This window comes from Leuciscus leuciscus, assembly GCF_965113295.1.
Source record: "Leuciscus leuciscus genome assembly, chromosome: 12".
In the NCBI taxonomy this organism is placed as follows: Eukaryota; Metazoa; Chordata; class Actinopteri; order Cypriniformes; family Leuciscidae; genus Leuciscus; species Leuciscus leuciscus.
In genome coordinates this window covers 6889542-6905184 of record NC_138736.1, presented here as the reverse complement: position 1 = coordinate 6905184, position 15643 = coordinate 6889542, and the positions used below count along the sequence as shown (strand labels likewise).

The 15643-nt window shown below is 39.7% G+C and overlaps 1 protein-coding gene across 1 annotated transcript in view; it reads right to left on the bottom strand.

Annotated features, from left to right (window-relative positions):
• Positions 1-15643, bottom strand: part of adgrb2 (adhesion G protein-coupled receptor B2) — a 331945-nt gene that overhangs the window by 232152 nt on the left and 84150 nt on the right.

The window sequence follows — 15643 nt, the reverse complement described above, 5'->3', positions numbered from 1 at the left end:
CACTCTATATGCTACTTACCTGTTGACAACATCTCTACGAAAGATTCCTATACCTTCTCCAACGTTCCACGATCTCCACTCTGTTACCATCTCCATGGTCGTTCTCCTTCGTCTCCGTGCATTTCCGTCACCGTGGTTTCCTTCCGGTCATCGACAACTGAGCTGACATTTCATCATCCCTCATCATGCTGTTTCCTCCTGCTATCTACGTATGGTCATTCTCTTGCAATTTCAATAAACTGATGTTTACTGTTCTCCCGGTGTACTCTCTGAGTCTGCATATCATTACAGCGGGGGAAAGCTTTCATTAGGATATAGCTTTAATTAGGAACTCGGATGGGTTCAGTAATTAATGTTTGAGGATGTTAAGATATGCATTTCAATCTCCTGTGTTTCACAATGACAAACAGTGGAGAAGTCAAAAGAGTGATTCAAGCAGCTGTTTCAGTGTCTATGTGTTGTGACTGGCAGATCTGAACTGAGACGCTCAAGCCAATTATTTGTTCAGAAGACTGAACCGCATAACAATACTCTTCCTCCCTGTATATGGAAAACAAACTTGTTTCCTATAGGAAAAAAATGGTCATTTAAAGTGTTGATTAGAGTTGCTCTGAGGGCAGCCCTCCATCTGTTGTGTGCTCTGGCACACCTTGCCCCAGGTGGAGAGTGACATCTCTTTGTGACCCATATAATTGGCTCTTTACCACCTTGATCATATCTCTTGAGGAAAAAAAAAGAGAGAGAGAGAGAGAGAGAGAGAGAGAGAGAGAGAGAGAGAGAGAGAGAGAGAGAGAGAGAGAGAGAGAGAGAGAGAGAGAGAGAGAGAGAGATGGGGTCTCAGGGATAGCAAGACAAGAAACATCTGTTGTGCTCCTCTACTTCTGATGCAACAAAAAGACCTAGCTAACAAAGAGTGGCTCAGACACAACACTGAATTCAATGTGACGTGGTTGGGAGACAAAAAAAAAAAGAAAAATCACAGAATCTGTAAAAAAAAAAAATATATATAAATATGATCTTGTAGAGTATTCATATTTAAATGTTCATGGCAGTTTATTGGGTGTTTGAGGGCCCCGCGATAACAACACCAATAACACAAACTTTTTGTTTCATTTCCTGCTTCAAACATGAAAACATCACCGGCATTAACACCAAACTGTGGTTAGAAAGTGTTACTTAACAGTGTGCCAAATTTTATTTGACTAACAGTCCTAAAATACAAAACTAAAGCTAAAATAATAATAAAAAGAACAAAAAAAAGCACATACAAGTAAACTTAGTGAAAACTAAACTAAATTGAAAAGACAGTTCCAAGAGGGTCCTTGCACCATTGGTCTTCATGCCTTAAAAAAAAAAAAAAAAAAAAAAAAAAAAAAAAGCTATAGCTATAGCTATATAAATTCAACACTACTAGGTAAAATGATATATATATATATATATATATATATATAAAGTTTACTTTCAAAATGTCAACGCATTGTGAGGATACAGCCTCACTTTCTGTACGGGGTCCTCTAATTTATGAATGTGTTATAGCAGGTTTAGTGTATCAAAAACTTTTGACAGGCATGGTTTTGATATGATCTGAGGCAAATTCGGGGATTAAATCGCTGAAAGCTGTCGGAGCCGTTCTGCAAAATTCAAAATAGCGAGTAATGTAGTCAGGCAGAAATTTAAACCCTCAGGTCCACAATTTCATTTCTACGCAATGTAGTTCAAATGTTAGCTAAAAATTAAACTTGAACTGTTGGTGGCGCTAGAGGGCATGAGAGACTGGCACCAACATTGCATTAAAGGTTATTGAGATTAATTATATCCGCATTGCCAAATTTCACACCTTTTTAGCATATACTTCTAGAGGCTGCAATAGACTCCCAGCCAGAAGAATAATAACCTTCGGTGCTTGGACTTGGCCCTGGCCCCTAATAAATAAATGCAAAAAAGGCACAGGGGCCCTGTATATGCCTGCATTTGGATCAACAGAAATAGACCGTGTGGACGGACACAGTATCTTAAAACCCTGAGTCCAGCTGGATTATCAATACTACACACATCATGGCTGAATTCTATGTCAGATTTTAAGAGCACAGAGATCCACTCTCAGCTCCCACAGGGCTCGGCTCAGGACAGGGCTCTAATTAACAGCGGTGCTGCTTCACACCGGGAAACGTGGGGGTGCACAAGAGAGCCTTTACGGTCCCTTGAGCTGAACCCGATTTCACACATTAATGAGGATTGTGACTGATTCAGGCTGCAGCAGTAATTGGTGCCCAATGGGAAGTTGTGCATTCAGGTGCTTCTGCTTTGGCCGTACTGTCGCTTGCTGCACATTCAGCATGAACGCTAGCAGCAAAGTCACAATACAAAAACATGCTTGCTTCATGGGTTGGTCTTAGCTGCCAATGCCATTGATTAGATAACAGGGATGTGCAAAGCAACACTTTCAAAATAAAGTATTTGGTGGGTTTCCTGAATAACTAGTCCACTAATCTGACTTTTAGTTGATGGAAGTAGCTATTCCAATGTAATGGAAGTAGCTATTATTTTTCTTCATATTGTGACGTATATTTAAAGGTAGGTTAGGCAATATTTTTTATAAAAATACTTTTTGCTATTCTGGTTGAAACACTCTTCCTCACATCCTGATTGCAATCAATAAGGTTTTTATTTATTTTTATATATATTTTTTTATATATCTTCTGAGGAAGTATCAGAACCAAAACAATTGTTTGTCCAATCTCAACCCAACTTTGGACTCTGTTGTTAACCTTTAATATTATAGTAATGTGCAAGTAAGGGCTCCATATATAGAGCATTAGCAGAGATGATTTTTGTTTATCCTTAAAGGGGGTCGCACACCGGACGCGCAGCTCGGCGGCGCGCTGCGCAGCGCCACGTCTTTTAAATTCGAACACACTATTCTCTATGAGAGTACACACACCGGCGGCGCCTTTCGGCGTCTGTCCGCGGTGGCTCAGGACCGTGTTCAAAATCCTGCCGCGCCACAGAGCGCCATTTACATAGTTTTATATTAAATTTACATGTGTGTGTCTCAAATCGTAGTTAATGTATATACGGACTTCACCCTGTGCTGCAATATACATTTAGTTTTATATTTATTTACAGAAATAAAAAAATTGCTGATGTTATCGGATTTTCAGGTGAGAGTTGTCCTAGACGTGGCGCGGCGCGGCGCTGAGCTGCGCGTCCGGTGTGCGGCCGCCTTAAGACACTTTTAATTATAACTGAATTAATTTAAAGACAGGGACACAATTTGTTCAGTAAACCACTGTTTAATAAATTAATAAATTAATAATAATTATGTTTAATTTTCTCCCCCCTCTGCTGTACCGAACCATACCGAACCCTGACGTCAAATCCGAGGTTACCGAAGTGTCAGTTTTGTGTACCATTACACCCCTAGTTCACGCCATGTCAGATCCGTAATTGCAAGATGGCAACACGTGATGTTCTACCGATCTGGTCACAGACTCATTATTATTGTAATGGTATGTGCTTTGAGACATGTTTGTCTCACATGACTCTTTGCAGACTTTCTGGCTGTGAGCGTTCATGTGTTTTGGAGGAGGCGTGGCTTTACAGACACTCTGAAAGGAGGATGGGATCTTATGATTTCAAAGCTAGCTTGGTATAGCTAGCCTCTCCGAAATTGCCTACCCTACCTTAAAGTGAAACCGATTATGTAGGGCGGAGCTTGGTCTAACCATTTGTTGTTGATTGGATGGAGGCAGATCAATATCAATATATTAGTTCATAGTATATTGAAATTATGTCTGCAGTAAAAAAAAAAAAAAAAAAAAAAAAGTGTTTTACAACTAGCCAGACTGGTTCTTGCTGCTCAAAGAGGAAGGCATATGTCCGTTTGGTCTGAATCTGAGAGTGTTTGCGACTGCAGTCTGTTCTAAAAAGCTCGGTGTGAAACCCAAACAAATCCTGGTCCAAACAAGTCCTCCTGCCAAAGATGGTGGGTATGGTGTTCTGATTCAGAGTATGGAGTGTTGTACAGCGACAGCTTGAGGTGTGTGGGTCTTATACTTCCCAAACCCAAGCTTGTTGAACAAGCATGACCGGGAATGAGAGCCTCATTCATAAAGCAGATTGCTCTCCGTACTACGAGAGCCAAAGACGGATTCAAATTTTCTTTTCAGAGGTACAAAAACATCTTATTTTAGGATTTCTTTTTTGTAACTGCTGATTTCCAAAGGCAGTGGTGGGTATGATTAAATGTAATGATTAAATTAACAGCGGTAATACACCAGCTAATGTGCGATTTCTACCTCAGAGGCAGAGAACATTTACAGCTAGACATTATAATAGCACTATCGCACGGCGCTGTTTGCGACTCTAATTTTAAAGACACTGGAAGGATAAGTAATAACAGTCGAAGAACTCTTGTTATAGTACAGAAGCGAAGAAGAAGACCCAAGTCCTTGCATGGGGAAGCGAAGAAGAAATGGACCTCAAAGAAAGCTAGATAACACCCCTCATGTGAGTCAGGCCTCTGGAGTAAGGCTCTCTGTATACAGACCAAAACCCTACAGGGTTCCATCAACCTCTCTCTCTCCTTTTATCTGTCTTTCTTCCTCTGTGACTTTGCCCAAAGTCTTCAAAGTGAATAGTAGAGAACAACCGCAATGAACATAACCGCATTCCCTCTGAATTTCAGAGAGTCTGGTTTCATACACCTGGCCGTGTGTTTAAATATGTGCATGCATGTTGGTGCAGTGCACGTATACTGCATCAGTTAGCGCTCTGTGTGAGCCGCAGCAGAGCGCCGTGACTTTAATGATTAACGACGGTTCTCCGTCAGGCCCCTGCACACCGCCCAAACCTCTGTCATGATACCAAAAATAGACAAAGTGCAGCGCCACGTTTAATGACAACCTCTTCTGATCGATGCTCCTCTCATGCATGGAAGCAGCACAAAGACAAGTCTTTCAAGCAGACAGCTTCACAGCATGGGGAGGAGGCTTTTTGAAGATTTGGACAGCCCCTTTTCCTCCCACCGAGCACAAAAACAGTGATGGACAGACGCTCTGTTGCGATTGAGCACCGCCTATGGCAGACCTAAGGATTGATGGAGAGAACGTGAAGGAGTAGGAGCTGTCATGTTTTTTTTTTTTTTTTTTTTTTTTTTAATAGCACTCGTGTTTTTCTCAAAAGTACTTCTGAGGAGGCATTTAAAGCTTGAAAGTCCTCTTGTAGTTGGAGATAGTTTGAATTGAATGATTCGCAATGAGATATAATAGGTTGAAGAAAATATGGCACAAAAGCGGCATGGGCCAATGCATTTCTCAAAACGAATCAAAACAAGAAAATCCAGTGGCATTTACTAGGCTTTCTCAGGTCATGTGTGCCAAATCAATATTTAAACGGCAAGTTCCATTTGAGTTGGAACTGATGAGCCGATCTTTGTTGCATTGACAATATATTGATGAGAATACATCACAACTGCACGTTGTTCCTTAAAGGGATACTTCACCGATTAGCATTAAGCTTTGTATCAGTAGAAACCCGGTAGTATTTTGGAATGACCGTGCTTCCCTCCCTCATGTCCCCCTGAGACGAGAGATTTCTGTATTGTGTGTCTGGAAAACAACCTCAGATGATGCAAAAATCGTCATTTTGCGTCATCTGAGGCTTTTTTTGGCCAGAGGCTAGAGACTACAGCCAGTAGTAGGAGCTCGTTCCGCATGTGTTCAACCCGCCCATAGGGGGAGGGATCTCACGATAAAACGGCCTCTTTTCAGTTTCGAGTCAACTAGTAACCTAGTTGTATCATTTCTTCTGATACTGCCCTCTGTAACCAGTAGGCGTGGCTTGGGAATGACCTCGTAGGGCAAGTGCATTCTGCATAGTTGAAGCAAGTGCATTCTGGGAGTTGTTGTCTTTCATCCACATGAGCCAAAAATAAATTTTCTGGCTTTTCTCAGTGTAGAAGGCACCAACTTCTAAAATAATTTCACATTTCTATTACATGAATGACCCAATTTAAATACACATTCATCTTTCCAGCGGTGAAATATCCCTTTAAATCAACAAAGGGCTACTGGAGTTTGAAATAGAGAGATTGACATAGAAAATTAAAGAATTCAAAGGAATATTCCGGTTTCAGTACAAAGTAAAACTGACAACAATTGAGGCACAATGTTGATAACTACAAATATTACTTTCAGCTTGTCCCTGCTTATAAGCAAATCTGGTACAGTGAAACACTTGACGAGTGAGACACAATTACATTTACATTTATGCATGTGGCAGACGCTTTTATCCAAATCGACTTACATTGCATTTCAAGCTACACATTTACATTCATATCAGTTCTTGCTTTTCCTGGGAATTGGACCCATGACCTTGGCGTTGCAAGCGCCAACGCTCTACTGTTTGAGCTACAGGAAAGCAATTGAAGTGAATGGTGCCATTTTGTAAACATTAAAATACTCACCGTTTCAAAAGTAAAGCCACAAGATGTAAACAATAAGATGACACTTTCTGCTCTTGGGAACCGTCAACTGGCTAGCTTCCTGAAATTTGTCACACCAGACACCTCAAGATTAAGGCAGATCAGTCTTAAGTCACAGATCAGATTAACCAAGCAATTAAAGCTTCCTCAAACATTACAATCCCTGAAAGTCAGCTCTGAGAGAATGAGAAACAAATCTGAAGAACAGAATGAGAACAAGTCAGTGTTCTCTAGGGATTTTTCGTTTTCCAAGACTACCTGCAGCTCTTTGTGCTTGGAAGAGCTTATTTTCCTAGATGCACGGGCTGTTGCTTTCGAGCAATTTTACATGGATGTAGGGTATTTAACTATGTAATTACATATTAAGTCTACACAATGAAGTGAAATTATACTTCTGTCTCTGAACACACCGTCAATGAGGCCAAGAAATGGAGACGGATAAAAGGAGCATGATCCTAGACTATTAACTTTGAAGATCTACCATCTCTGAACAAACGTTGAGTGTTTGATGTTAGAATTAGCACAATGAGCTGAAAGATGAGGATATATGGATGTAGGTCACGTAACTAGGGATAGTGTCATAAAGGGAGTACTGTTTTACACACATGTGACATGTTTTCACTTCTATAATTTATTTGTCTCTTACAGAATTTAGAGTGGTAATCTCCCAAAAAAAAAGAAAAAGTGGTAAGTCAGCAGTGCATAGAAATACAAAGGAAAATTTGACTTAAATACAGTAGGCCGTTCAGCATGGTACACAATCCTTAAAGGTGAATCACGACGGCAACAAAGCAAATATGTATATTTTATAAAATAAAATCTATTTATCTCACATATATCTATCTATATATATACAGTATATCTATATCTGGGAATATCTGCATTCCCTTTTACCAAAGCACTTATTCTTTCAAATGGAAGCATTTAGAAAAAAAAATCTTCACCACAAGTGAATTGATGTTGGTTTACCCTAAATCGAATTAAGTAAAATAGATCTAACTTCTGTACAAGACTTACATTGCCTGGTGAGTTTGAAAGGAAATAGCAAAAGTCAATAGCAGGCCAAAGTAAGGATTACAACACCTAGCTGAAAGGTGTAAGAGACAACAGCAGCGACCCTCATCTTAACCTACTGGCTCTCTTGGTCAAGGGGAACCATGTGTGGACAGAAGGCCGGGGAAAGCTGAACTCGGATCGCAGAGCGGGCTCCTTCCTTCGTCCGCCCCTGCAGTTCAGATCAGCAGCGGTACCAGAACTGAGAAGACTCCTCCATCCATCATGATGACACTGCCACTGTTAACAAATCTCTAACAACAAAACTTCAGCCTCGCCTCGGGCATTGCCCAGCTCCACATAATATACACATATACTGTAAACACAGCTTCATAAATACCACCTGCAGATAGGCTTTCAATGACCACACAAATACTCGAAAAAAATGCTTTTATAACAATACTCATGCATGGCATAACCTGCATCCCTGCAGAATTGCTAAAATTGAGAGATTACTACAGAATTTATAGCTTGATACCGTTAGGCTTAATATATTGAAATATTTGTTTAATTTAATCATTAAATCATTCAATATATATATTTAAATATATATTAAATAATTATTATATTTTATCAAATACAAATCATTATCAATGATTTCAGCTACAAATGCAATACATTTGACCAAATATACAGTAAGTCCCATTCCATTACAACCAGCACAGGAAATGCATGCACATATTCCATGTGGGCTTAAAAATTGGAACTCACACACAAAATCAGCTGTCCTTCCCATAATGCTCTGCTGTGTGTCCCCAAGTTGCTAGTTTTGCAGAAACTCTGGGAGGCTACTAACAGTTTGTGAGTCTCTCTTGGCACAAGCACACACAGAAGCACAATTATTATTCAGAGAGGAGTGAGTTATATTGATTCAAAGTCTCATGTCCAAATAGAGAGACAGAAAGTGTGCGACTATGAGAGTGTGTGGGCACTGAAGTTAATAAAACTAGTCCGACTAGCATAGCCTTCATTCCATCTTCTTTCCTTTTGTAATGGCAGATGTGTCGCCAAAGTCACTAGCTATCTCTAGCAGAGAAAGTGCCAGTCATTACGAAGCTATAACAGTACCATGGGAAAATGAATTGTTGCACAGGTGGTGAAGGCACCCTGCTAACTCTAACAGGAGCTAAGCATGTGGAGAACATTTTGCACTGAAATTCTTTGAGATTTTTGTCAGATGACATTCAATATCGTTTAACCTGCTGGACTAAATCTATTTCTATTATGATGCTGAGTAGGTGTGGGCGATATGGGAAAGAATAGACTATCATTATTTTTTTCAGGAATTCTTTTTCATGTTGGTTTTTAAGACTATTTTGCAAGTCACTGAGCAATACAGAAAAACTAATTTTAAAAATGTAGCCTTACAAGGTAACACAAAATAAGCCAACTAATATGATTAATATTCTTTTCGTATCTCATAAATGACAAATTTAATGAAAATACAGGTATCAGTATCGGCTAGTACCAAAAAATTAAGTATCAACATCAGACTCGTTCTGAAAAAAGTGGTATGCCTAATTTATAATTTGGAAATGATGACAATTTTGTCATGCTACACTGCAAACAGCTTACCAGGAAAAGTTACAATATTTGTTGGAATATATATTGTTATGCTAATAGATATGTAGCACTGCTACCAGCCAGTTAGGGCTAACATGACTTATCTACTACCAATCAACTATTTGTACAACAACCGTTAGTTTCAGCCTTAACGCTACTCCTTGACTGCACTGTCTACAACCTGAAACATCACAATTACCAAAGAAGTATTTTAAGAATTCAGAGAAACACACCCAGATGAATTCATAGTAATAGAGTCTAATGATGTCTTTCATGCTTCATATAACCTCTGTTATATTTCACCTTGTACTCATTAGCCTTTCCGTATGCCAATGATGTACCAGTCAGTGTGTTAGAATGCCAGCTGGGAAGAAGAAAAAATGCAGTGTAGTCAAAATTCAAAGAAAGAAACAACATTTCCCTCATACTAACAGGAAATTGAAACACAAAAAGCCACAACTCATACAATGACCCAAGCTGGCTTCTCTGCATGTAATTCAGCAAAGCAGCAGCAGTCTACTATATTTCTGATAACAAATAGCAGGGGTTTTCAACAGACTTCAGGGACCACCAAACCAGTTACTCTGCCAACTCAAGGACAAGTTAAATAAGAGCTACATTTTCACAGCAACTCTTTAAAAAAAAAAAAAAAACTAATAATAAATACATAAAAAACTATTAAGAGTGTTAGCATCAGCATCAGCATTAGCTAAAACTATCATTCATCCACTCATGACTCACTCCACATCAGACTATTGTCATTCCCTCATAAACTACATTTCCCATAACTCACTGCCCGGTCTCATCATCCCTGATTGCATCCACCTGTGTCGAATTACCTTGACAGTCTCAGCCTAATACTAGGGCTGCACGATGTATCGTTTTGGCATCGATATCGCGATGTGCGCATCCACGATAGTCACATCACAGGATGTGCGATGTCAAGAATAGGTATCGTAGTTGATCCGTGATTCATGATCTGTACGGGCATGCTGCTCCCCGGCCCGTAACATGGATTAATTGCAAAGTTTAACCATCATTGAGTGAAAGTTTATCATTTGCATGTGTTTTTAAGTCCTGTCAGTTTAAACATCAAGTGCAAGAAGTGTGCGCAGACACAAAGTTCAGTGCTCTTTCTGTTATTTCTGAGCTTTCAGAATTCAGAATTTAATTCAGAATGCCCGTCTCTGTGAATATCATCATAAAGACAGTCGGTTATGCAGAGGTTCTCCTGCATTGACATTTTTTTTCCGGCCGCTAAAGCGAATTTTTGTCCTGCCAAAGCCTTATTTGATCGATGAGTGATGTAGAATTGAATGACTGCTGCGCTTGACAAGGCGCATATAAGAACGAGCAGAGAGAGAGCCCTGGCCACACGCACGCTCTCACCGTCTTCAAACAACACGAGCGCTGACTTGCTCTCTCTCCCTCAAAATCAAATGATGCGATAGTAAAAGATCGGAAGACCGAAGTTTCACGTGGAGCATTCAGAGATTACCTGGTGTTTATGACCTTTGCCTGTTTTCGACTACGATTGTGGATTACCCTTTCAATAAAACTGCATTTGGATCCTTAACCTTCTTGTCTCGGAGCAGTTCGTGACAGAAGACTTCGCCACCAATGGATTCGGCAGTGCAAATCATTTGTTTGCGGCAAGGTTATCGGTCCCTCGAGGACCACATCCAGGACTTCTTAAATATTGCAAATTTCTCTGGCGTTCTTGACTATGCTCTCGTTGACTTATTTTGTTACGGACTCAATGATTATTACTAGACTAAGCTTATCATTGAAGGTCCTCGAGGGTCCCCTGGTTGCCACCACCACGCCTGTGTCTTCGGACAAGATGGCCGCCGCCACGCCTGTGTCTTCGGACAAGATGGCAGCCTCTATGCCTGTGTCTTCAGACGAAATGGCCGCCTCTACACCTTTGTCTTCGGACGAGATGGCCGCCTCTACGCCTGTGTCTACAACGACGTCTTCAGACAAGATGGCCGCCTCTGCCCCTGAACCATCGGATCCACCCTGGCTCCCTGAACCGTCGGATCCGCCCTGGCCCCCTGAACCGTCGGATCCACCCTGGCCCCCTGAACCGTCGGTTCCGCCCCGGCCCCCTGAACCATCGGATCCGCCCTGGCACCCTGAAACCTCTGCCTATTTAAACCATGTACACTCATTCATTCCCTGCAAAGTCTTGTTTAGTGTCACACTGCAATTCCAAGCATTCTCCTGGTTTTCATTATCTTGGTTTTCAATCTTCTGTCCGGTTTTCTTGGTTTCCTCTGTTTTTGCCTGTGCCCCTTTGACCCTGTTATTGTTTGGACTGATTACCCGGTGTTAATGACCTTTGTCTGTTTTCGACTACAATTGTGGATATCATTCGTGTCTCAGAGCAGTTTGTGACAGAGGTAGTCTCAGCCTCTGGCTAGAATGATCTAATTCCAGAGAATTATATAATGTAGTAATGTAAGTGTGAGAAAGTTTAAAATAGGAATTTTTCACATTGTGAGACATTGTCATATTTGTGAGATATAAAGTCACATTGTGAGTGATATACAGTATTTTTGTCAAAATCACAAAAATACCACTGTGAGAAAAAAAAGGCTCAGTTTACACCTGGTATTAAGATGTGTTTTGGTCGATCAGATCACAAGTAGACGAGGGAGACACTTACACCTGGTGTTTTAATCCGTGTCTTTTGTCCACTTTTACCCACTTCTGTCCTGATTTCTTCAAAGGGAGGGTCTATGGACGGGTAAATGTATGGACTTTTTCAAATTTTTCGATCTAATGTATGAAATAAGCTAATGCAATTTACATATGAACGCGGATGAAAAAACATATGGAGAGCATCAGCTTTCATTTCTGCTCTGATAGCCGCAAGACTGCGCTGAACTTGATGAGTGTGTGTTAGAAATCAGGAATGGTGAGAGAACATTGTGCTTGGTATGTTTTTTGTCTTCAAACTACATTTACATTTACATTTATTCATTTAGCTGACGCTTTTATTCAAAGCGACTTACAATTGCTATATATGTCAGAGGTCACACGCCTCTGGAGCAACTAGGGGTTAAGTGTCTTGCTCAGGGACACATTGGTGTCTCACAGTGGATTCAAACCCGGGTCTCTCACACCAAAGGCATGTGTCTTATCCATTGCGCCACCACCACCCCTAAACTTGGGTCCTAAACTAAACTTGGGTCCTCAGCCAACCAAGTTTAAATCCCGTCTGGCTAGCACGCTTCCCAAAATGTTTATGCATTAGGTCAGTAGGCAGAGAGTAGGCGGTCTTTTGCGGCAGTTTGAACACATTTGACCACATGAGCGTCTAAACTACGAAAGCAAAATGCGTTTTCGACTACCTCTGGAAGTGGTCAAAAGTGGACAAGCTCAAAATGTTTTAAACCCCGTTTACACCTGTATTAAGTGTGAGATAAAAAAAAAGTCACATTGTGGGAAATGCACTCATAATTCTGAAATATAAAGTCACGTTGTGAAAAATAATGTTGCAATTGTGAGATATAAAATCACAAAATAGAAACTCTGGACAAAGAGAAAGACTACAAACTAAAACCACTGAGAAAAGACAGAGCTAATGAGCTGTCAGACATTATTAAATTCCTCCTACAAACACCTCTGTACATGCCAGTATGTTTCTATTAACTCCTGCAATTGAATTTATTCAAGTCAGTGTTGGCATTCACTACAGATATGTATGCTGTTTAAAAACATAGACACAGCCGAAAACATTAAATTTTCACTATGTATGTGAAACAGACAGGGACCTCCAGAAATGCACAAAAACAAAAAAAAACAAAAAAACACTTTAATGATTGTAATCAAAGCGTGATTATATCAACATTAACTCAAGCGTTCTAGATAATGCAGCATGGCGATCTGGCTTCTGCCTGCAAGCTGATATTTCAGTCTACATGAAACTAGATCAACATCACACACATACAACCACACCAATTATCCTATATTAGCTACAACCCCAGCATAAAAAACATATGATATGCTGTAACAGTGTGTGGATTTTATCCGCCTTTGTCAACCCCATCTCGAGGCTGCGCCACTTGGTATTTAGGCTTACACACAGGAGAAAGAAGCTCCATGTTCACATGGGCTTTGAGCATAGGGATTGTCTTCTCTGATCTAGAGATGAGCTAGAAATACCTAAGCCTGAAGACAATTAAATAATTAGTCCATATTAGCTTTCGGATAACATGCCTGTAATTAAATAATTTGCACACCAAGGGATGGTGACAGTTCACCAAAACAAATTTTGTCTGTGGTGGGTTTTCATCTCCCATTTAAACAAAATGATTTAATTGCAGTTCAACATATGAAGGCCCAATTTTGTCTTTCACAAAATTATACACATACAACAAGTGAATTCTGGAATGGTGGAAGTGGAACGGTTTTAAAAAAGATATGTGAATGTGAATATTCTATATTTTTGAATATTCACAACAAGAATATTGGTCCACTTGTTGGTACACTTGCTCTAGTAACTCCTTCAACATTAGATTGGTTACTAAGGTAAAGTAAAATGAGTATTTGGCTGGTCAGTGGTCATGTGGCTACCATGAGAAGACCTGCTCCATGTAAAAATAAAAAGCTTTTATTAGGTGATAGATATGACACACATACAGTCTTGATTTCATGTGAGTATATAGTATTGTAATCATATTTTCAAAAGCAATTCATTACAAATGAAACTTTAATGAGGGAAAAAAAAGTCCACTCCATTCTATTCCACAAATTTTCAGATTTCTATGGAAGGTTGTTTCCGCCACAGAATAAAAAAGAAAAATAAATTTGTGACTTTATCTCACAATTATAACTTTTGCAAGTTTATATCTTGCAATTCAAACTTTATTTCGAGTTTATGTCACAATTCTGACTTTTTTCTTAGAATTCTGAGATATAAACTCGCAATTGCGAGTTATAAAGTCCTAATTTATTCCGTGGCGGAAACAAGCTTCCATAGATTTCCCCTTACAAAAATAAATTTAACAAACATGCAGAATCCTAGTGGATCTAATTATTATACGTGTATATATTATTACATTATTTAGTAGTTAGGAGACATACTGTATATGCCTGTGTGCTGTGATGTTCTGCATTTATTTAATTTTTTTATGATTTTGAATCATTTGAAATAACTGTGCGGGAAGCTACATATCCTCTATTCCAGGGTGGCCTAATTATGGTAAAAAAATTTTTTTTAAAAACCCAATATTCACCTAAAAATACTGTCAACATCTTTCCAGAGAAGAACTCTCCATGCTTGAAATTGGCTGGTGTCAGTAATGTCAGCTTTGAGGAGAAGGCTGTTTAATGCGGGCACAGGAGAAGCCTGCATCTCTGTGACAGGCACATTGGCAGTGTCCTTCTGTCTGGCACAGCCAATCAGCATGCTGACTCAAGGGAGGAGAGAACTCAGTGTGGCTTTAGCTGAGAGGCACTAGAGCGAGCCAGGAAAAGCCCGACTGAAGCACGCACGCTCATACACGTCCTCTCATTCTCACTTTCCCATTCTAGTAGCTTCTTTTTAGGCACCAATACACACTCTCCCTCTCTATTTCTCTCAATCGGAACACAGGAATAGAGAGAATGTGTCTATATGCAACATTTTGAGAATGAAATCTATGAATGACGTTGATCACCTGCATGGGTCAGATAACCTGTCTGTTTTATAATTATTATTTGTTATTATTTTTTAATGAATTGACAAGGCCCACACTCCCTGCAATGAACTGTCCTCTACTTCAATCCTCACCCACAAATCCAAAGCTAATAATGCGTCACATATCAAAAACACAAGACGACGCCAGCGAAAGTGACAAGTGACAGATTTGCGATATATATGCAAATTTATATGTGGCCACCTGGCGTGATACTATGTTACTATACCTACTGCATACATAGCCTACTGAACATTTGTGCTTTAAAACAAGAGCTCAATAAACAAGTTAATATCGAGGATTATAGACACAACATGTCTTACTTTGTCCATTCTCCAACAAATAATCCAAAACGAACCCTGAACCCTCGCAAACCACCAAACAACACACCATTGTGGCGTTCCTGGATGAATCTGTGTTTTTATAATGAATTGATTCAACGAGTCACTCATAAAGCCTTCACTTATAAACAAACCACATACTAGCATGCTATTCTTACTACTTCTACATTACCTTTATATGGCAGAAATACTGAGAATCGTGTGGTAGTAGCCCATGCGATTCCGAATTCAGCAACAGTAGTTTTATTCAGTTTAGTGATTCAATGAATCGTTCATCCCTGAAAGGATCAGTGGTTTTAAATGAATTGGTGATTTCAATGACTCGGTAAAACACAGTAATTTCTCTCCACCTACTGGGGTAACAATATAACTTGCAGAAAGAGACACTGAAAAAACTCCATTACTAAAATATACAGACAAGCAGATTGATTCAAACAGTCCCAGTGCTGTACAAAATGCCAGCACTCAAGGAACACTGCGCAGTCAATCAAATCCAAGAATCAGAATCCCTTGTA